This window comes from Marmota marmota, unplaced genomic scaffold (assembly GCF_001458135.2).
Source record: "Marmota marmota marmota unplaced genomic scaffold, marMar, whole genome shotgun sequence".
NCBI lineage: Eukaryota > Metazoa > Chordata > Mammalia > Rodentia > Sciuridae > Marmota > Marmota marmota.
The window spans coordinates 14052289-14074800 of NW_026000205.1; the positions used below are offsets into that span (position 1 = coordinate 14052289).

At 45.8% G+C, this 22512-nt stretch overlaps 1 long non-coding RNA gene across 3 annotated transcripts in view; it reads right to left on the minus strand.

The window, feature by feature from the left end:
• Positions 1–21376, minus strand: part of LOC125612654 — a 40103-nt gene extending 18727 nt beyond the window's left edge. For 2 of the 3 annotated variants that reach the window (XR_007343141.1, XR_007343142.1), the window contains exons 1-4: positions 10772–10806; positions 9584–9590; positions 4306–4310; positions 3654–3665 (exon numbers count right to left, since the gene is read on the minus strand). This is a non-coding gene — a long non-coding RNA (uncharacterized LOC125612654). Of the gene's footprint in view, positions 1–3653; positions 3666–4305; positions 4311–9583; positions 9591–10771; positions 10807–21354 lie in introns of those variants that run through there. The other variant, XR_007343143.1, reaches the window with a different exon arrangement.
• Positions 21377–22512: the final 1136 nt, after the last annotated feature.

Here is a 22512-nt window from a genome sequence, read left to right on the forward strand (position 1 = left end):
GGACAAAAGGGGCAGGTGAGGGACTTAAGCCACACTTTGATTCTGTCTTGTTGGTTCTCATCCTGATGGTCACAAGCTTCAGAAATCACGGTGTCCAAGCTGACTGGGCACAATTCCATTCCCTTTACTCTTTCCAGGAAAATGAGATGCAGTAGAGAGCAGGGCTTCTTCTCTCAAGATCCACACAGCTCCTTCTATCTCAGGAAGGAAGTGGGAAGTGGAGATGCTGGGATTTGGATGTCTGGAGTCTCCATAGCTGCTGCACAGGGAGGGGGAGAACCCTGAGGGTTCCGCTGGACTGCCTGGGGTACTCGGGGCTGACCACTGCAAACCCTCATTTCTTTTTTTCTTAAGAGAGGGAGCCTGGGTAATTTATTTCTGTGGGGGTAGTTTATGCAGGGAGGGAGAGAACAGATGTTAAGAAAATAAAGGAAGGCACACACTTTCATTTCTGAGCCAGTGGTGATCAATTCTATATTCTTTACTGCCTCGTCCATGTTTTGGGGATGGATATTTCAAGTCATTTCAATCAAAGGTGGGGCCACTCTAGGCTCTAAACAAAGGCCTAGATTTATTTTTTTTCTGGCAGCACAATCCTCAAAGATTATACTTGCTGCAACATTTTTAGCCACGTCAACATTCCTTAGGAAATACAAATATGGGCATTATTTCATGGAGATGGCACTGGGTAATATAATAAAATGGATTTATTTCATCTTAATTTATTTAAAATGTGCATAGACAGAACTGGGATAAAATCCATGAGATGAAATATCTCGTTTGCATGAATATATTGAAAAATTCAGCCACCTTCTAAGCCAAAAAAGGAGGCAACTTTTTGCCCCCCCTCCTCAGACTAATAAGAAGAATAGGTGCTCTTTTTAAAGCAAGAAAATATAACCTTGACAGAGAGAAGTGATTCATGCCCCTTGGTGCCTGCAGAGGTGTGAGGGATGAGTGTAGACCACAGCCAGAGCTCTGGGTTGGGGGATTGGGAGAGAGAGGCAAGATGGCAGTCTCGCATGGGAGGCAGGACTGGACTTCCCAGGAGGAAGTGGTCAGTGTTTCCTGAGGGTATAGTGACCAGGAATGCAATTTCAGCTCCAGCAACTCCCCTCCCTGGGCTCTACTAAGTCTCACAAACATCTCGTGGTAGAGGACACCCCCTGGAATTGAGACTGGTGGGTGCACATCCTCCTTTGGGGTGGCAGCACAGCGTGCTTCTCATCATGTACCACCCTTCTGGGCTTCTGTGTCCGGGATGCACCATGGATACCGCACTCATCCATGAAGCTAAAAGTGCCAGGGTCTGGGGCTCAGGCCGGACCTCTCAGCGTAGCAGATAATGCAGCTGAGAAATCCATTTTCATTCTTTGATTTTTATGTGAGACAGTGAAAGTGGAAGGTGAATCAGATAGGCTGGGTTCAAGTCTGAGCTGTGGATCACACCTATGAGCTGTGTGATCTTGAGCAAGTTTCTTAACCTTTCTGGGCCCCAGTCTCTTACCAGGCAAAACGAACCTACTATTTATGGGTGTGATAATTGACAGGAAATGTAGGTGGAGAGCACTTAGAACATCTCTGACTTATAGTTACTGCTGTGGTTTGAATTTTCCCACCAAAATTCATGTTGAAATTTTATCTCCACTGTGAAGGATTAAAGGGTGTGGCCAGGTGGGATTTTAAAGAGGTGATTAGGTCATGAGAGCTCTGCATGCATGGATGGATTAATCCACTCATGGATTAATGTATTTGTGGGTTAATGGGTTATCTTAAGAGTGGATCTGTTGTAAAGGCCAGTTTGGCTCTGTCTCTTCAGTGTGCCCTCTCCCTGTGTGATGGCTTATTCCACTTTGAGACTGTGCAGGGAGTTCTTACCAGCAGGAAGGACCTCACCAAGTACAGCTCCTCAATCTTAGACCTCTCAGCCTCCAGAACCATGAGCTGACTAAACCTTTATTCCTTATAAATTACCCAGCCTCAGGTACTCAGCTATAGAAACAGAAACTGAATTAAGACACTTAACATCCAATGAATGTTAGTTGTAAAGTTTTCTGATCAATAGAGTGGAAATAGTCTTTTCATCTGCTGGAGTAGATTAGCAGCTGGTGTTAATGGTTGGCTGTTAATAATTGCCTTCAATTTCTTTCTTCTGTGTCTATACATTTCTGGAAAGAAGTAATGACATATGCTTTCAGAAGGTGTTGGGTAATGATTGTGGGGTTGGTTTTTATTATTTCAGGTTTTTGTGTCTTTCTGAGCTCAGTTCTCTTCACATCCTGGGGCACGTGCCTTCTGGCTTCTCTTACAACTCCATGACCTAGGGAAGCTTGCACCAGGCCACACTCCAGGGGAGGCTGAGTTGTCCTGTGGGATTGGATTTTCCAGTGTCTGGGTGCTGGCTAATGACTGGCTGTTCCTAGGAACTCCAGATCTGTGGTTTGCAGTCCACCCCTTCCCATCCTCTAGTTCACAGACTGATCTACTGAGGGCAGAAGGGCTGCTTCCAATAACACATGGTCAATCTCCAGCCTCAAGACTTCTCTTGAAAGAACCATTGTTGAGAGCCACAACCAAGTCAAGATGGTGCCTGGCATTTTGCCAGAAGGGGTGGTTGAGGGGTAGCGCCAGCGAGCCATTAAGATGATGATAATTAAGTTAAGCTGTGTATAATTATTAAGATAATGACTGATTGCTGTAACTGGATGATGCTGAATTGAGACAAGCTGTGTGTTCAGTTGTGTATATAAACCTCTGCTGTCTGGCAATAGGGCGGCTCCTGCTACCTCGGGTGCCCGCTACTTTTGAGTTCTCGCGGAGTTCCTGTTGAGTTCCCCTTGAGCGTTCCCGTTGAGTTCGCGTGGGTTCGGGAATAAAGTTCATTCCTGCTTGAATCTACAAGTGGCTCGTGACCTCCCTGTTATTTGTGCCCAGCCAGGCTGCGGCAAACCATGGCTAACCTTTCATTCCCCTTCATTTTATTTTCCATCCTGGTCTGGGAGGAAATCCAGTTGCAACATCCACTGCTTTTGACAATGGGACAAAGACCATTGATTTTGGGGTTGTCCGTGAACCCAACATGTTAGCCAAAGCATTCAAAAATCAAAGACCAATGAAGAGAGTTCCCAGAGCTCTGTGCTGGGATTGGAGGTAGGTAGGGGAAAGATTGCAGAATGGGTTTATTCCAGCTCTTAAAGGTTCTACAAATGGCTGGGAGTCACATGGCTGGTGACCTGAGGCTCTTCTTGTCTCCTATCTCCTTAATCTGATTGTGGGCAAAATTCTACCCTGCCTGGGAGCTGCCTGCTGGTGCACTTCAGGTTCCCTGCCTTTCAGATCCTGGAAGGGTACAGGGTCCCTCCTTCAGGGATAATGGAGGATGAAGCCAGAGGGTGCCTCAACCATCACCTGCTGCTTACTCTTCTGCTGTTGACCTTGGAGACCCTCATTCAGAGACTCAGGAAGGAAGAAGTGAGCAGGAGGCAGGGACCCCAACTGATGACCATGTGAACCCTGCCTGACATACCCCTTTAACCCCCGAAAGCCCTGTTACAAAGTCTTGATCTTTGGGTCCCTGGGGGCTGCTCAGCAGAGGGCTTGCTCTGTCAGAAGAGGTGACATTTTCAGGCCTTGTCTACATCCTAAGGAGCTACAGAGAAAACTTCCTCTCTGGGTCGCTGAAGTAAATCCAAGTGGGATTTGATGGGCTGTCTCCTGCTGGGAGTCAGGGTGGGCAGGCCCCATCAGGCTCCCAGAGTCACCCAGGTCAGTAGCCCACATGTACACCAGGAGAAGCTGAGGCTGAAAGAGAGGAGCAGCCTTGCTCACAGTGTCACCACCACTTAGTGGCACAGAAGACACCCAAATCTGGGTCACTTGCCTTCCAGTCTGCTGAGGGATGGAAATGAGACTGTTTTTTTTTTAAAAATAATTTACAATTTCTTATCACCTCAAGAGTCATGTCTGACCTTTGATCCCTGGATCTTGTGCTTTATGGTATGAAGGTGCTATGGTTTGGATGTGAAAAGCTCCTGTGTTCATGCAGGACTATTCAAAGGTGAATTGTGAAATTCTGAGAGCTGTAACTTAACTAGTCCATCTTCGATTGAATGGAGGACTGGGGGGTAACTGTAGCATGTGAGGTGTGGCTGGAGGAGATGGTCACTAGGAGCATGTCCTAGAAGGTCTCATCTTCTCTCTCTGCCCCCTGGCTGCCATGCATAGAGCAGCACTCCTCCACCACACCCTTCCGCCATGACCTGCCTCATCTTGGGCCCAGAGCGATGGAGTCCGCCCACCATGGACTGAACCTTTGAAACTGTGAGCCAAAGCAAACATTTCCTCCTTTAACTTGTTCTTGTTGGGTGTTCTGGTCACAGTAGTGAAAAGCCTACTAACGCAGAAGGTGAGTTATATTAGAGTGGAGTCATGTCACATGGGCCCCTTGAGCCTCTCCTTCCCCTCCAAAATAATCAAACGGAAAGATACAAAAATCCCTTCATTTGTCCTGTTGCTCTGCCTCTCCTGTCTCAGGGGGAAAAGACCACCGCCCAAAGTCAGAGACAACAAGAAAAACCTGTATGGGGGCACTGGAACATCTCGATTCCCAGGGCTGGCCATTTATGAAGAATTCAGGGGAAGTCTCTGAGAGGGAGCAGTTTCCAGTGTTGGTCAGTGCGAACTGGAATAACTCACTGTGAACCATTTGGTCCTGTCTGGTCCACTTGGGTGGAATTCTAGGACCTTGTCCTCACCTAGGAGCATCATGCTTCTGGGGCAACTCTGGAAGTGTGCCAAGGCAGGAGGAGGGATGGGCTGGTCTGTGGGGACCACATCAGTTGGCAGAGATGCCAGGAGGGACATCTAAGCCACCTGACTCTTGCCAGAACAGCTTTATGTGCCTGGAGGTCTATTCTGAGTGGTTGTGACTCTGGTTGCCTGAACAGCCTCCTGTCCTCAGACTTGCTTAGGTTTGGTGTCAGCTGTAGGGCTCCCCAGCAGGTGTAAGGCCACCTAGTTCAATCTGTGAAGTGAATTTGATGAATACAAACAAGTCCTCAGTCACCTGCACCACCATGGTACTGGTACACCTTCCATCAACATCAGGGATGATGTTTTCCTGTTGAGACCCGAGTGGGACAGGAAGCCAGACTAGATGGTCATGGTTTATGGAAAAGCAAGTCCAACTGGCCCAGCGTACCCAGGACTCTGGATGTGAATTCCATGCAAGTCCATCTTGGTGGCTCCAGGTCAGCTACTGATAAGGGGAAGCTTGCTGCCTGCTTTGACCTTTGGGGTTAAGAGGGGGTTCCTCAGATATGAGAAGTCACAGCACTTTTGGTTCTGATCACAGCAGCTCTGCTGTGCACTGAGCCAGGGTACAGACTAGGTGACCATGTAATTTATGATCCAGACACAGAGGCTTTTGACAGTGGTATCTTTGAGAGTTAAAATCGTGTGTGTTGCGTTGGTAATTCAATAACATCCAACTAGAAAGGATGACCTTTGGCATGAACCAATGGTTATTTTGATCTCCTCTGCCTGCCTGTGTTTGGGAATTTGGAATCCGATACAAGCATGAGCACAGAGAAGGTGTGTGTACCTGCACACCTGGACCTTCGCGTTCTTCATGGTCTCTGACTTGACTGGCCAAACGACTCTTTCCAGGATGTGGAGCTTGGGGATCCTTCGTGATGGTTTTCTCTACTGGGGTGGAATGGTGAGTTGGCCTGTGCTGGGTTGCTTTTGATTGGCCTCTTTGACTATCTCAAGATGTCAGTCTTACCCCTGCAGCTCGTGGGGTCAGTCATCTCTAGGATTTTTTTTTTTCTGGCTTTGCCGCTTAATAGTTGTGCCACAGATCAGGTTGTTCAATTTATTTGGGTGTCAGTTTTCTCAGCCATTAAATGGGAGATATGTCTATGCCTAATAGAAGGCAGGAAGGTTACGGTGTTGATTATAATGTGTGCATGTTCTCGGCCTGCATTGCATGCTCAATTACTCTTTAGGATAAAGTCCAGAAGATACTCCAGGTTTGTACTCAGAGAAAATACAATGTATTTGTTTTCCTTCATGTTTGATTTTTCAAAAAATTTGGGTAGTTAAAAACATGTGATATATTTTGCAAATAGCAATACATGCATAATCAACAAAATAAAATATGAACGAATTATTCATGTTTTGGGGAATAATATGGTTTGAATGTTTGTTGACTCTAAAACTCATGTTGAATTTGACTGCTGTTTAGGTGGTGTCAGGAAGAAGGTCATTTGGGAGGTGGTAGGGTCATGAGGGCCCCACTTAATGGGTGGGGTAATGTGGTTACAAAGGTGGGTTTCACTCAATTTCTATTCTTTGCTTTTGTACCATGTGATGCAGCAGAAAGGAAACCTTAGCCAGATGCTAATACTTACATCTTTGACTTCCCATTCTCCAGTAAATTTCTGTTCATTATACATTACTCAGTCTCAGGTATTCTGTTATAGCAACACCAACAGACTAAGACAGTCATTGGTTCCAGGAGTGGGGTTGTTGCTGTAGCAAATGACTAAAAATGTGGAAGTGGCTATGGAATTGAGTAATGGGTAGAAGCTGGAACAGTTTTCGAAGTGAATGTTGGGAAAAGCCTGTATTTTTTGTGAACATGGCATTAATGGGGATTCTGGTTAGGGCTCAGAAGAGAATAGCTGTAGGGAAGTTCTGGAACTTACTGAAGACTATTTAAGTGGTCGTGGTTGGAATGGTCATGCTGGATGGTGGACAGTAAAGACCATTATGATAAGATATTAGGCAGAAATAAGGAATAGGATATTGAGAACTAGAGAAAGGCCACCCTTGTTATAAAGTGGCAAAGAACTTAGCAGAATTATGAAGGCGGAACTGAAGAGCAATACATTAGAATATGTAAAATCCTTGGCTTGGCCATGTGAAGAAAGAAAAAAAATGCATTTAGGAGAGAATACTGATGTGGCCAAATGACCCTTGACTAATGAGATTAGTATGGATGGAAGGGAGTCAGATGCAATTCATATGGGACAATGGGAGAAGGACCCCAAAGGCATTTTGAAGACCCTTTGAAGGCTGTCCCTCCCATCAAAATCCGGAGTTCTGCAGCCTTGAGGGCAGAATGGCTTAGGAAGATGGGCTGAGGGTTCCCCCCATGAGTTTGCTGTCCTGTGCTGCCTTGGAACTTTGCTCCCTGCTTTCCAGTGTGATGCCCCTCAGCTTCCCCAGGTGTGGCCAAATGGGCCCAGGTGTGGTTTGTGCTGTCACTCCAGCAGGTGTAAGAAGTGATCCTTGGTGGTGTCCACATGGTGCTGAGTGTGCAAGACCTGTGGAGGCAAGGCTTCTTCCATAATGATTTCCAAGAATGTCATGGAAGCCTTGGGCCCCCGACAGAGGCTGTCAGTGGGGAGAGCCACTGCAGAGAGCCCTGGCGTGGGAAATGCTTAGTGGAGCCATAGGGGAGGGTTGCCCCTGAGACTCTAGATCTATAGAGCCACCAACTTGCAGCACCAGCCTGGAAAGCTCCAGGCACCTGACTCTCACCTAGACAGTGGCCTACGCTGAGCCCAGGAAAGCTCTGTGGGGGGGCTGCCCGTGGCCTTGGGATCCAGGTGAGACACAGAGGCATGACATTTTCCTTGTTGGGCTTTCAATTCACTTTTGATCTATGACCCCTTTCTCTTTGCCTATTTCAGATACAAGAGAGACAACCCTATTTGGAAAAGGGATGTCCATCTTAGATCTGTCTCACCATTGTGTTTTGGAAACAGGTCATTTCTTTTGATTTCACAGGCTCACAACTAAAGGGCAGTTTGCCTTCAGATGCACAGTACTTTGAATCTCATCCATATCTGATGCAGATGAGTCTCTGGACTTTGGACTTTTGAGTTAATGCTGCAAAGACTTTTGGGGTTATTAAAATATGGAATTAATGTATTTTGTCTGTGAGGAGGATAGGAATTTGGAGGAGGGGGCACCAGGGATAGAATACTCTGGTTTGAATGGTTGAGGCCTTTGAAACTCATATTAAAATTTGGTTGTGGTTTTAGTCGTGTTAGGAGGAGGAGATTTTGGAAGATGATGGGCCATGAAGGGTTTCCCCACATGGGTGGGATTAGTGCTACTATAAAAGGTGCTTTTGGTCTCCCTTTTGCCTCTTTGCCTTCTGCTTTCCACCATGTGATGATGCAACAAGAAAGGCCTTGACAGGTGCTGGTGTCTTTATCTTGGACCTTGAAGTTTCCAGAAGTGTGAGTCAATACATTCCCATTCATTAGAAGTTACTTAGTCTCAAGTATTCTGATATAGCTGCAGAAATGGTGCATGGGCAAATTTGTTATTGATATGGCTGTGTGATCAGAAAATGTCTGGGACCTCCTTCCTGATTAGAATAGGATGAAGATCTAGATAAAGGTCCTCAAAGAAACAAAAGTAGAGACACTCAAAGAACAGAAAGCATCTACTCCATTCATTCATTCATTCAGCAGATATTGACCAAGCACCTACCCGGTTCCCAGTAGTTCAGATACTTCAGAGACTAAATAATACATCACACAGTATATTGTAAGGTATAAGTGGTATTTGAAAGAAGCAGGCTGAGAGAGAATGGGAGTTAGGATTTAATGCGGTGGTGCAATTTAAAAGCAGGTGGTCAATGTGAGCCTCATTGAACAAAAATGTCATTTGAGCAAAATCTTACAGAAGGTGAAGGGCCTGGTGTTGGGTCCCTCCGACCCCCAGAGACGTCTCCTTCCTCCAGGCCTGTCTGGGTTCCTGGATTTGAGTCTGCATTTCTTTCTCCCTGCAATTTCTTCAACTTTGGTAAGTCAGAGCGGACTTTCATCCACCTGTCAGCACCAATGTGTGCTCGAGGCCCCCAAACAGACTTACCAGGAAAATTAGCATGGATTTTTTTTCCTTTTCTAGTTAAACACAAAAACACCCTAAAACCCATGATCTTGTTTCCTGAGCCCTGGCTTTGGACGGGGAATAGATAGTGAGTGTTACTGGTAGATGCCGGGTCCCATTGTGGCCCCAGCACCCAGGGTGACATCTGCCGTCATGGTGCAGTGCCCGGTGGCCTCAAGAGGGAGGGAGGGGATCTGAGCTGTGGAAGCACTTTTGCAGAGTTCAGATTTTCCTCTGGTGGGTTTGTCAAATGTTGGATGGGGTGGCCTTTAGGGAACCAGTTTTAACGTGACCGACAGTCGTGGCCCCGCCAGTTGTCAGGAAGGAACTGATCTCTGCTTACGTTTGTCCCCTGGAGAGTGAAGAGTTTGGGGCTTAAGGCAGAAGGATCTTCATTTCAGTCCTATTCTAGCCCTTCTGAGTTCTTTCGTCTGTGAGATGGGCTTTTTATACGGGTTTCATCAGCTGTCTATCAGATGTGATAGGAGGCTTTGTCAAGTGACAGTCATCGTTATTAGGTGGCTGTTTTTCTCCAGCTGTGCCTGCCTGTGCTCCGGGCTACCTCCTTCCACTGCATATGCTACGCTGGGCTACGCAGGCAGATGACCTTGCTTTGTCCTTCACTGAGGCCATAGAAGCCATGGGTTGTCAGTGCCTCCATCCTCCCAACCCCAGTCCTCTGCACATCTACCTGCTTAGGTCACCCCTCCTGTCTCTGCCTCCTCTCCCTGTTGTTCCCTGTCTTCCTCCCTTGCAGACTTCTCAGATCTCTGGACTGCTTACATTCCCTGTATTTGCCTTTTTTTAAAAAAAATTTATTCTTTTTAGATATACATGACTGTAGAGTGTATTTTGACATATGATACATGCACGGAATATAACTTATTCTAATTAGGAGCCCATTCTTGTGGTTGTACATGATGTGGAGTTTCAGTGGTGGTGGATTCATATAGGAACCTAGGAAAGTCATGTCCGATTCATTCCACTGTCTTTCCTAATCCCATCCCTCTTCTCTTCCTTTTTCTTCCCTTTGTCTACTCCACTAAACTTCCATTCTTCCCAACCTCCTCCTCATTGTGTGTTAGTATTCACATATCAGAGAGAACATTCAGCCTTTGTTTTTGGGGAATTGGCTTATTTCACTTAGCATGATAGTCTCCAATTCCATCCATTTACCTGCAAAGTTATTCTTTTATATGACTGAGTAATATTCCATTGTGTGTGTGTGTATATATATATATATCACATTTTCTTGATCCATTTATCTGTTTGTTGAAGGGCACTTAGGTTGTTTCCTTAGCTTATCTATTGTAAACTGAGCTGCTATAAAAATTGATGTGGCTGTGTCATTGTAGTTTGTTGATTTTAAATTCTTTGGGTATATTCTGAGGAGTGGGATAACTGGGCCAAATGGTGGTTCCATTCCAAGTTTTCTGAGGAATCATACATGTACATGTACATACATATACAATCATACTGCTTTCTAGAGTGTTTGTACCAATTTACACTTCCACCAGCAATGTATGAGTACACCCTTTCCCCCACATCCTCACCAACATTTATTGTTGCTTGTATTCTTGGTTGTTGCTATTCTGACTGATGTGAGATGAAATCTCAGTGTACTTTTAGTTTGAATTTCTCTAATTGCTAGAGATATTGAACATTTTTCCATATATTTTTGACCATTCATATATCTTCTGTGAAGTGCCTATTCAGTTCCTTTGCTCATTTATTGATTGGATTATTTGTGGTTTTTTTGTGTTAAGTTTTTTGAGTTCTTTGTATATTATGGACATTAATGCTCTGAGCATTAATGCTCTATCTGAGCATTGTCTCTGTGTCTTCTATTCTGTTCCACACAGGTGGCAAAGATTTTCTCCCATTTTGTAGGCTCTCTCCTCACACGTTTTTGGTTGTTTCTTTTGCAGTGAAGAAGCTTTTTAGTTTGATACAATCCCATTCACTGATTTTTCATTTTATTTCTTGCACATCATGAGTCTTGTGGAGGAAGTCAGTTTCTAACCCTATATGATGAAGAGTTGCACCTACTTTTTCTTCTAGTAGGTGCAGGGTCTCTGGTCTAATGCCTAGCTAGGTCCTTTAGCCACTTTGAATTGAGTTTCCATTCAACATAGTCATTGAAACTCTAGCCAGAGCAATTAGGCTAAAGAAAGAAATTAAGGGGATGTGAATAGGAAGAGAAGAGCTCAAACTATCACTATTTGCTGATGACATGATTCTATATTTAGGAGACTCAAAAAACTCCACCAGAAAACTTCTAGAACTCATAAACAAATTCAAAAAAGTAGGAAAATATAAAATTAACACCCATAAATCAGTTGTGTTCTCTTAGATCAGTGATGAATCAACCAAAGAGAAATTAGAAAAACTATCCCATTCATAACAGCCTAAAAAAACCTTGGGAATCAATCTGACAAATGATGTGAAAGATCTCTACAATGAAAATTACAGGACACTAAAGAAAGAAATTGAGGAAGACCTTAGAGGATGGAAAGATCTATGTTCTTGGATAGGCAGGAATAATATTGTTGAAATGGCCGTACTACCAAAAGCACTATACAGATGTAATGCAATTCCTATTAAAATTCCAATGATGTTCTTCATAGGAATAGAAAAAGCAGTCAAGAAATTTATTTGGAAAAAGTAGAGGCCTGGAATAGACAAAGCAATCCTCAGTGAGAAAAGTGAAGCAGGAGGTATCACAATACCAGACCTTAAATTATACTACAGAGCTATCGTAACAAGAACAGCATGGTATTGGCACCAAAATAGACTCGAAGACCAGTGGAACAGAATAGAAGACACAGAGACAAACCCACATAAACACAGTTATCCCATACCTTGGAGAAAAGATAGTCTCTTCCACAAATGGTGCTGAGAAAAGTGGAAATTTGCATGTTGCAGAATAAAATTTAATCCCTGTATTTTTTCTTTCTCTCCTTCTCAACTGGATATTCCAGATTAGTTTCTAACTGGGCTTTGGTATGTCCCATCTTTTAAAAAGGTTAATCTTGTTCTCATATCTTCCTCTAATCATTTCCTCATTTTTCTGCTTAAAATGTAGATACTTACAAGACAACTGTCTACACATGCTATCTTCACATCTTTATTTCTTACTCTTTCTTACTCATAGAGGCTGGATTCTGTTCTTGCTCTTCTTCATAATCACCATTCTGCCATACTTAGAATTTGTCAATTGTTCTCTTTAAGACTCTGTCTCTCTTCTTTATTCTCCTACTTCTCCTTCTCTTCCATCTGCATCATTGCAACTGGTCTCTTTTTTCTCATATATAGTCTTTATAAATCATCACTAAAATAATTTGCTACTTGTATTCATCAGCTTGATGTCATTATAACAAAATATCTGAGGCAATTAACTTATAAAGAGAAAAGGTTCATTTAGCTCACAGTCTGGAGGTTCAAGTACAAGATTGGCTGGCTCCATTGCTTTGGAACTCTGGTAAAGGTATCAGATGCCAATGGTCGGGCGTTTAGGTTGGACAACCTGCTCACAGCTTGACCAAGGAAACAGAGAAAGAGAGAGAGAGAGAGCCTGGGGTCCCACAGTCCCTTTCAAGGGCACTCCCCTGATCACCTAAGGATCTCTCATAAGACCCCACCTCTTAAAGGTCAACAGCAACACCCAGGACTGCCACCCAGGGGACCAAACCTTTAACACACAGAACTTCAGGGGACATACTGAAACCATAGCACTACTTTTTTTTTTTTAAATTCCTTTTTAAAATTTGTTCTAATTAGTCATACATGAACAGTAGAATGCATTTTGACATTGGGGCTGGGGATGTGGCTCAAGCAGTAACGTGCTCGCCTGGCATGTGTGCGGCCCGGGTTCGATCCTCAGCACCACATACAAACAAAGATGTTGTGTCCGCCGAAAACTGAAAAATAAATATTAAAATTCTCTCTCTCTCTCTCTCTCTCTCTCTCTCTCTCTTTCTCTAAAAAAAAGAATGCATTTTGACACATCCTACATAAAGGGAGCATAACTTCTCATTCCTCTGGTTGTACATGATGTAGAGTTACCCCATCATGTAGTCATCTATGCACATAAGGTAGTAATATCTAATTCATACACCCCCTTCCCCTCCCTTCACTCCCCTCTGTCTAATACAAAGTGCCTCTATTCTTCCCTAGCTCCCCCCAGCCTCCTTATTGTAAACTAGTATTCCCATATCAGAGATACCATCTGGCCTTTGGTTCTTTGAGATTGGTTTATTTCACTTAGCATGATAGTCTCCAGTTCCATCCATTTACCTGTGAATGCCATAATTTCATTCTTCTTTAAGGCTGAGTAATATTCTATTGTGTATATATGCCATAATTCCTTTATCCATTCCTCTGTTGCAGGGCACCTAGTTTGGTTCCATAGCTTAGCTAATGTGAATTGAACTGCCATACACATTGATGTGGCTGCCTCTCTCTAGTATGCTGATTTTAAGTCTTTTGGGCATAAACCAAGGAGTGAGATAACTGGGTCAAATGGTGGTTCCGTTGGAAGTTTCCTGAGGAACCTCCACACTGCTTTCCATAGTGGTTGCAGCCATCGCAGTCCCACCAGCCACATATGAGTGTGCCTTTCCTCCACATCCTCGCCACAGTTCTACTCTTGATCCCTGTTATTCTAGTCTCATGCTCATCCCGCCTGCAGGGTCTGCAGTATGTCCTAACCCATCCATTTCTCTCCATCTTTGATCTTCATCCTCTTCCTCTCTCTGCGCCCACCATTATTTCTCACCTGGATAATGCTGTGGTTTCTAACTTGTCTCCTTGCCTCTACTCTGGTCTCCTTCTCATCTAATAACAAGGATGATCTTTAAAAAAATATGAATCAGACTACATCCTTCACCTGCTTCATACCCCTCAGAGCCGTGCCTTCACCCCTAGAATAGGGTAAGGGCTCCTTATCACACGCCTGCCTTCCTCTCTGCCCACACATTCTGCTGTCTAGAACTCTGCTCTGGTTTGGGTGTTCAAAGTCCTCCGAAGACCCCCGTGTTGAAGGCTTGGCCAGCAGCTCTGTGCATTGGAGAGAGAGGACCTGTGGGAGGTCTTCGGGTCACTGGAGGCCTGCCCTTGGGTGGGACAGTGGGACTCCAGGCTGGTCCTCTCTCTCTGGCTCCTTGGCCATGAGGTAAGCAGTCTTACTCTGCCACAGGTTTCCTCCATGCTGATTTGCCTTGCCACAGTCCCCAAAGTGATGGGTCCAACTGGCCGTGGACTGGAAAAACCAAAACTGGAAGTCAGAGTAAATCTTTTCTCTTTACAATTTGATCATTTCAGGTGTTTGCTGTAGTGATGGAGAGCTGCCTGCACAAGCCCTGATGTCCTTCCTTCAGTTCCTGCAACACAAGACTTTTCCTACCTGGAGCCTTTGAATGAGCCTCCTCCTCTGCCTGGTGAGCCCCTGGATCCTTCTGGTTTGGGTGGAGATGTCCACCCTTTGGGGTGGTCCATTTAGATTAAGTCTCCCTACATTACAGGCTGCCTCATAACCTTATCTTTCCTTTCATAGTCTAAAAGCGCCTTATGGATGCCCACCAGGGGCCAGGCACTCTGTGTCCCCTGGATTTAGATGTTTAGAAGTCTGATTAGTGTCCTGCTCCCAGGTTGCTGGTTATCCGGCTTGAGAGACAGAGAGCAAAACAGGCACACAAGACTGCTATAATTTGGATATGGTTTTAGGGGGTTCTCCAAAGGTTCATGCTCTGGAACCTGGGTGTGGAAGTGTTGAGATAGTGGAAGTTTTAAGAGGTAGGGCTATTGAGAGATTCTTAGGCCATGGAGACTTCACCCTCAGGAATAAATTAAGGTGTCTCTTGAGAGAAGGTTGTTATAAAGCAAAGTTACCCCATTCCTTGGCTCCTTTGGCATGCAGCTAGTTCCCTTTTGACTTCTCTGCTGTGTTGGGACACAGCTAGAAGACACTGGCCAGGTTGCTGGCAGCATGCTCTTGAGACCTTCTAATCACCAGAATCATTAGCCAAATAAACCTCCTTGCTTTTATAAGTTTCCTAGCCTCAGGTATTTTGTTACAGCAATTCAAATAGGGACTAAGATAATGCCCTTATTATGTTCCGTGAAGGAAATACACAGGGTCAATTGCGTCAGCTCATGGGAAGGGAAAGAAAGGGGGTCTCACAGGCAGATGGGGCGGCTCCCTGAAGAGAAGCTAAGAACACAAGTGCAAGTGTGAGAACAACCAGATGAGCAAAGTCTGGGGCAAGAGCCTTCCAGAATAAGGGAGGGAGGGAGAGGCAATGGAAGGACACTGGCTGTTTTCCAAAGTCCTGAACCCTGAGGCTTTCTCCTTGCCTAGTGAGGAAAGCATGGGTGAGGATGGAGAGGTGGGCAGGATCCAGCCCACCATCTGGAGCCAGCCCTGTGTTTCCTTGCAGGCTGTGTCTGATTTCGGCACTGAAACCTGCGCAAAGATGGGAATCTACTCTCTCGGCCGCCACCACCCAACACCCTCTCCTGGAGACAGCCTGACGCAGAGCAGGTGTTGAATAAACATTGATGGATGCTGAATGACTTTTATTGATATTAATGAGATTAACTAGATCTCCACCCCCTTTCCTTGTTTACATGATCATCCGCGATCTCCCTGAGCCTTTTGTTTTTCTGGCCATGCCAAATGGAGCCTTGAGCTCAGCCCTGGCTCAAGTACTGCAAAATATGACTTGGAGTTCGTCTGCATTTCATCAATGAGTCATGGATGTGCCTCTATGTCTCCCAGGGGGCTGTTGGCTCTGCAACAACAACTTCCCCCTTTAGATTTCACTGGGAGTCCTCGGAATCTTCCAGAAGCTCCATAGTAAGTCCTATAAAATGTCTGAATTCTAGTTTTGAGTCACAATGGCTGTGATTGCCCATCCTCCCCAGTTCTGCCAGCTGTCGGCAGGAGGGGAACTTTGTAAAGAAAGCTATCCCCCCCACCCCCAAACCTTGTTTTAAATATACAGTGGGGTGTCTAGACAGGTCCATCTCTTCTGCATTTGATGTGGAATCTTTGTTAGGCACAGGGGACCAGGGACAAGCTTGAATCCAAAACAGCCCCAGCAGACGAGACAGACCCTTGCCAGAGAAGACTGTGTCATAATGAGATCTCTATGTCAACGGGATCTTTATTAACCCTGGACCAACCCAGTTTTTCTTTTTTCTTTTTTTCCACATGAAATTAATTTATTGGCTGTACTATCCAGACGTCATTTGGCTCCTGCTGCGGCTTGGATGTCCTTGCCTCTTTTGGAAAAGCCTGATTATTGTGAAGAACGAGGTGTCTTGTGATCCTTCTGTGGCATTTGAATTGACTGATTCTGTTTCGGCTTCCCTGGGGGTGGGGGCGGTGAGCGATGACCGTGGGGCGCGTGTGTTCTTGTATGTGTGCACACACTTGTGCCAGGCACGACTGCACAGGTGTGAGTGGGAACTCTAGAATGGAAGGGCGGGCGGCACGAGGCTGAACCAAAAGCAGAGAAAAAGACGGTTGGAAAGACACAGCTCCAGCTGCCCGTGCAGTGGCCAGTACCGGGATCAGACAGTGGCTTGGCACCTAGTGCTCGAAGCTAGACGCCTGGATTTGAGCCCCAGCTCTGCCATGCACCCCTGTGTGACCCTGGACAGGTGACTTTGTCCCTTGGTGTCCCATTTCTCACTTGCAGAACGGGAGTGATGGAAGAGTCTCCCGGAGTGGCGGGTGGATGCAGTGAGTCAAGGCATGTGGAGAGTCTGCCGCGGTGCCTGGCATGTGGTGAGCACTCTGTCCTCGTCAGCTCTTGGGGTCACTGTGACCTCTCCTTGATCTTTTCCCTTCTGATGGGCTATTTACAGCCTTTGCGAAGGAGGCCTTCCCCACGCCTCTTGCTCTCTTTGACTGAAGCAGGCTGGCAGTTGATACTGATTTGTGTCCCATCCGATTCCCAAACCAGTTCCACAGGGTCCTCGGGGGCAGTGCCCACTAGACCCTCGGTGCCTGTCAGCCTGTGGGGGTTGGCTGCCCAGGCGCATGCCCACAAGCCTCTCCCTGTGGAGCAATCAGCCTCTTTCATATGCATTTAAGCTCTCCTGCCTCCCCACCGTCCTCGCCCTGGATGCTGCCCACGCCTCGGGGCCCACTGTCCCTCCTCTGCACACGGCCCACTCTCCAGCAGGGCTTTCTCTCTGCTTCCACTTTGCTCTTGAGTTCTCCCTGGAAGGCAGAAGTGGTGGTGGTGGTGGGTCTCACACCTTCTAGATCCTTCCGGATGGCCACGGCCAGGCAGGGGCTTCTCCCGTCTATGTAGGTTAAACGGAAGGGGTAGGGTCTCCTTGTCATGTTCACTGACAAAAAAAAAAGGGGGGGGGGACCCATTTTGAGAAGCTTGCTGTCACCCGTTTTTAAACTGCCTTTTAAATCGGCTTTTCCATTTATGGTAGAGATTACTCCTTTTGGTAGGTAGTTTTATGAGTTTCTTTTTGGTGTGCAGTTAGAGGAGTTGAAAGGAAAGAGAAGAGTCATATGATCCTTATAAACACTCATATAATCCTTATAAACCACGGTAAAGATACCTCATGGATCCATCTCCCCACAAATTCTCTTACTGCCCCCCCTTTTTAATATTTATTTTTTAGTTGTAGTTGGACAACTTTATTTATTTATTTTCATGTGGTGCTGAGGATCGAACCCAGGGCCTTGGTGAGCCACAACCCCAGCCCTCCCACTGCCCATTTGTCATCAAGCTGTATGTACCACATCCCTGACTCCTGACTGATGCTTTCTCTCTTTTCTACATTTTTTATTGGTGCGTTATGGTTGTACATGATGATGGGATTTGTTACATATTCATACACGCGCACACTGTGATGATATAATTTGATCAATATCACCCCCAGCACCTCCCTCTCTCCTGGCCTCTCGCCCCTTGGTCCCTTTCCTTTACTGACCTCCCTTTGATTTTTTATAAGATCCCCATCTCCCCCCGCCCTTTTGTTTTCCTTTTTCCTCTCCATCTTCCAAATATGAGAGAAAACAGGACCCTTGACCTTCTGATGTTTGACTTATTTCACTTAACATGATGGTTCCATCCATTTTCCTATAAATGACATAATTTCATTTTTCTTTATGGCTGAATAAAAAATATATAGAGATGTCTATCTATATATACATATATATCACATTTTTTTAATCCATTCATCTGTTGATGGACACCTGGGCTGGTTCCATATGTTGGCTATTGTGAATTGAGCTGCTATAGACACAGGTGTGCGTGGATCACGGTGGTAAGGTTCCTGTAATTCTTCAAGGTAAACACCGAGAAGCTGTGCAGCTGGGTCACCCAGTGGTTCCACACCTAGTCTTTTGAGGAGCCGCCATCCTGATTTCCCTAGTGGATATACTAATTTACATGACGGATGCTTTCGGAGTCCTTAGCTTTTGCCTTTCTCAGAATGTCCTAGACACGGAATCAGAGGGTTAGGGTTGGGATACGAGTTGTTGACCAAAAGCTCCGGTGTCAACTCAGGAAAAGTCAGAGGTAAATGATGAGGTTATGAAGCTGTAACCCATCAGTCCACCCTAGTTTAAATGGCAACTGTGGGCACTGGGGCGTGGATGGAGGAGACTGGCCACTGGGGTGTGCCCTGGGAGGGTTCATCGTTCTTGAAGTCCCCTCCCTCCCCCTCTCTCTGCTTCCTGGCTGCCATGAAGGGGATAACTCTGCTCCACCATGAACCCTTTGGCCATGATGTGCTTCTGCCTTACCTTAGGCCCCGAACAATAGAGTCAGCTCTGTGTGGACTGAGACCTCTGACACCATGAGCCAAAATAAACTTTTCCTCCTCTAAGTTGCTTTTGTTGGATATTTCGGACACAGTGATACAAAACCCGGCTAAAACACAGAGCATGCAGTTTTTGTGTCTGATTTCTTTGGTTTACCATGACAAATTCAAATTTGCCTGTGTTGTGTGTATCAATAGTTTGTTCCTTTGTATTCTGAGTAGTATTCTACGGTTCTTGATGTCTTATAGCTTCTTTATCCGTTCACCAGTCCAAGGACATGTGGACATTTGTTTGCAATATTTTTGATGATCATGAATCAATTCACTGTAGCTATTTGGATTTAGGATTTTGAAGGGACATGCATTTTCATTTCCCGAGGGTTATGATTTATAAGAAATGGACAAACTAGTCCCCAAATGGATGTGCCATTTGGAACTAACAATGTATGCGAACTCCAGTTGTTTTATACTCGATATTATCACTTTATTAAAAAAATCTTTAATTTTAGCTAATCTAATAGGTGTGTAGGGATCTCTCATTGTGGCTTTCGTTTGCATTTCCCTAGTGAATAATGTCGTTGAGCATCTTTTAGTGTGCTGTTTGCTGTTTGTCTATCTTCTTTGCTTAAGTATCTGTTAAAAGTTTTGCTCATTTCTTTTCATTGTGCTGTTTATTTTCTCATTATTAGGTTTTGAGAGTTCTTTGTATCATCTGGATTCAAGTCTTTTGTCGAATGAATATGTGATTTGCAAATATTTCTCTTCCAGGCTGTGGCTTGTCTTTTTGTTCTCTTGACTGTGTCTTTGGCAGAGCAGACGTTTTTAATTTTGATGAAGTCCAATTTATCATTCTTTTATGGATGATGCTTGTGGTGTCATTCCACCAGTTTTTAATTTTATTTTAATTCTTCTCAGGCTGTGGACAGTGTTAGGGTGTGTCTTCCAGGCAGAGGCTGTGTGGGGAGCTGGCTCCCGGTTGGTCCCTCCACAGATCCCTCCTGGGGTCCTCCCAAACTCACACTGTGCTTATCTGCCTGAACCCCCCCCCCTTTTTTTTTTCCTAGGTGTCTTCTCATTCTAGAAGCTTCATCATTTTTCACAGGTCCTGAGCCTCAGCTGGGACGACTCCATCCATGCCATGGGTTTCTTTAATTTTGAGGATCAGGAAACAAGGCTGACTTACTTCTCCCCTCATCCAACAAGGGTTTTGGACTTCATGTACTATCCAGGGACTGGAAGCTTCAGTAGACCTGCAAAATCCCTTTTTATTAATCCTGGTATACTGACCACACAAGGCTCCAGCCGCCACCTGGGCCTGGCCACTCTCAACTGGGCTTTTCAGTGTTGGGCTCAGGACCTCTCCTTTGACTCCTGCTTCGACTCTGTTCTCTTGCACCAGCCCTAGGGGAAGACAAGGCTCTTGGGCATCGGTGGGGGTCTCTCTGACTTTGCCACAGTGGGTCTAAAAATCAAATTCACGGTCCAGACCTAGCATCCTCGTATCCGTGCCTGGCAAATCTGGTATTAACAAGAGAGCTCTAGGGCTTGGAAGGTGGGCTGTGAAGTCTATCTCGCCCATTCAAGTGAAGTGGTCATTGCCGCTGGGTTTGCTCCTAATGTAACAAGAGTATTAAAATGTCAGCTGATTCCTGTCTGACTGAATGAGTCAGAGCTCAGTAGCTAAAGTAGATGTCTTGCCTGAGTTGTAGGAGCCAGAATTTGGAATTTCGCTTTAGTGGTGCACACACAAAGAAACTTCTTCCTTTGTGTGGCCTTTCCCCCCGGGGACTCCTGCACATAATTCTTGGTGAGAGGGGGTTTGTTGAAGACCTCGGAGCATCCTTACCTCACTTCGAGGCATTTTTCCCTTGTTCAAGTCTCCGAGACAATACAGCGATGTGTAGTGGTTGGTGACCTTCTGCTGCAGTAATTCCCTCCTTTGGGCATTGAAATTGATTTTCTTCCTTGTGGTATGTTAAGATTCAAAGTGTGCCCCCTTGCTCCCTGTCCCAGGAGGGTTCCTGCATCGCAGCTGACTCGGGGACATGGAGAGTGCTGGCCAGCACTGTGGGTTGGGGGGAGGGGGGGTGCCTGGAGTTTCTGCCAGCTCCTGAGCCACGTCTGTGTGTCCTGCTGTGGCTGCTGGGCATGGGTTCTAGGGGCTCAGACCATGCAGCAGATTCCTTGCCAAACAAGATTTTAATAATAGAGAAGCAGTGGCCCTGTACCTTTCCGTTGCTTTCTTGGAAATTCTGCATTTGTGTCAGTTGTGTGGCCTCCCCCATGTGGGGTCTCTGTGACTGAGGAGGGTGGCTTAAAGCTAAAGGAGTTCTGCATCCATGTATCTTCCATCACTCAACATCCTGGTTGGGATGCGCCCTGTCCTGTGCACAGTGTCCTTCTTGATCCTCTCTTTGTCCTCCCCCTCCCCCTCATCACAAACCCTCTGGCCTGCCTCTGCCTACTGCCTGCTGCTGAGGTGGCTGAGGACACTCCTGTCACGTCCCTTTCCAGGTCATCCTGCCTCTGCTCCAAGACCCAGCCCCTATCTTGTTGTTGGGGGACCCATGCAGGTGACTGAGCCTGGGGTGGGCGTTGGGTTTGGACTGCATCTCAGCTACTCTTCTTTTCCAGAAGATCCACAGAGCACAGCCCTCACCTGCTCTCTCTTCCCGCCCCTCGGCTCTTTTCCTTCTCTGCTGCTACCGTGATATTTCCAGAGGGCAAATCGGATCCTGTCACTCTCTTGCTTAAAATCCTCTCCTTAGTTTCTTGAGCATAAAACCCAAACACCTTCAAATCCCTTGTCAGTCTGCCCTAGGTTCAGATGACCGTCTCAGAGTCCCTGCCATTTTTATGCCACAACAATGCCCTCCAGACACACTGTCCACTGGAAATTCCCCGAAAGCCCTCCCTCCCTCCCTCCTGCCTCCGGCCACCCCTTGTTGACTTGCTTGTTTTTCTAGTCCCAGCCTCAGGGGCTGGCACTTGGTGAGTGCAACCCCATTTTCCTGGCCCTTCAGGTCAGGTGCTTCTTCTCCAAGTTCACAGTCAATACCACAGATATTTCCTGCAGACTCTTGTATGCTGGCTGCTGTGCTAAAGGGAGACAGGGAAATGGGGCAGTTCCTCCCCCACCCAAGGCAGGGACCTGAGGGTGCTCCATGGGAGCAGGACACAAACACTGAATAGCAAGGGCATTAGCAGAATCATGCAAAGCTATAAGACCTGCCTTGGGGAAGCAGGCAGAGGCCCCTCTGAGATTCTGGCCCCTCAAAGATCTGATAGGAAGTAATTCCAGGCAGGAGGAGGAGCAGGTTCAAAGGCTGGGAGTTGGGCAAAAGCTTGATGTATCCCAGGGGGACATCAGGACCGAGGTGAGTCTGGGAGGTCTGATACACAGAGGGATGTCTCTTCCAACACCCTCTTTCCTCTATAGGCCAAAATGATTTCCAGTGATAATTCAGAAATGAAACGAAAACCAATAATGACAAGAATCGGAGGTGAGAAAAATTTTCTTTTGTTGAACTTCATATGTATCATCGTGTTAGAATAAAAAATGATAGAATTACAAAAAAGAAAGCTACTCGATAGACTAATACCACTAAATTGCATTAATGTGGACAAGCTTACTCCTACCTGTTAGTCTGCTGTATCGTGAATAATAACATGATAGTTTCTCATTTTGAGACTTGACTTCTGCAAATTTGCCAATGGCTCTGCCCGTCTTTTTCCATATATTCATGTTCAGTACTCACTACAGCCAGATGGGTCAGGTTGTCTTCACCTACGGTTGGGCAA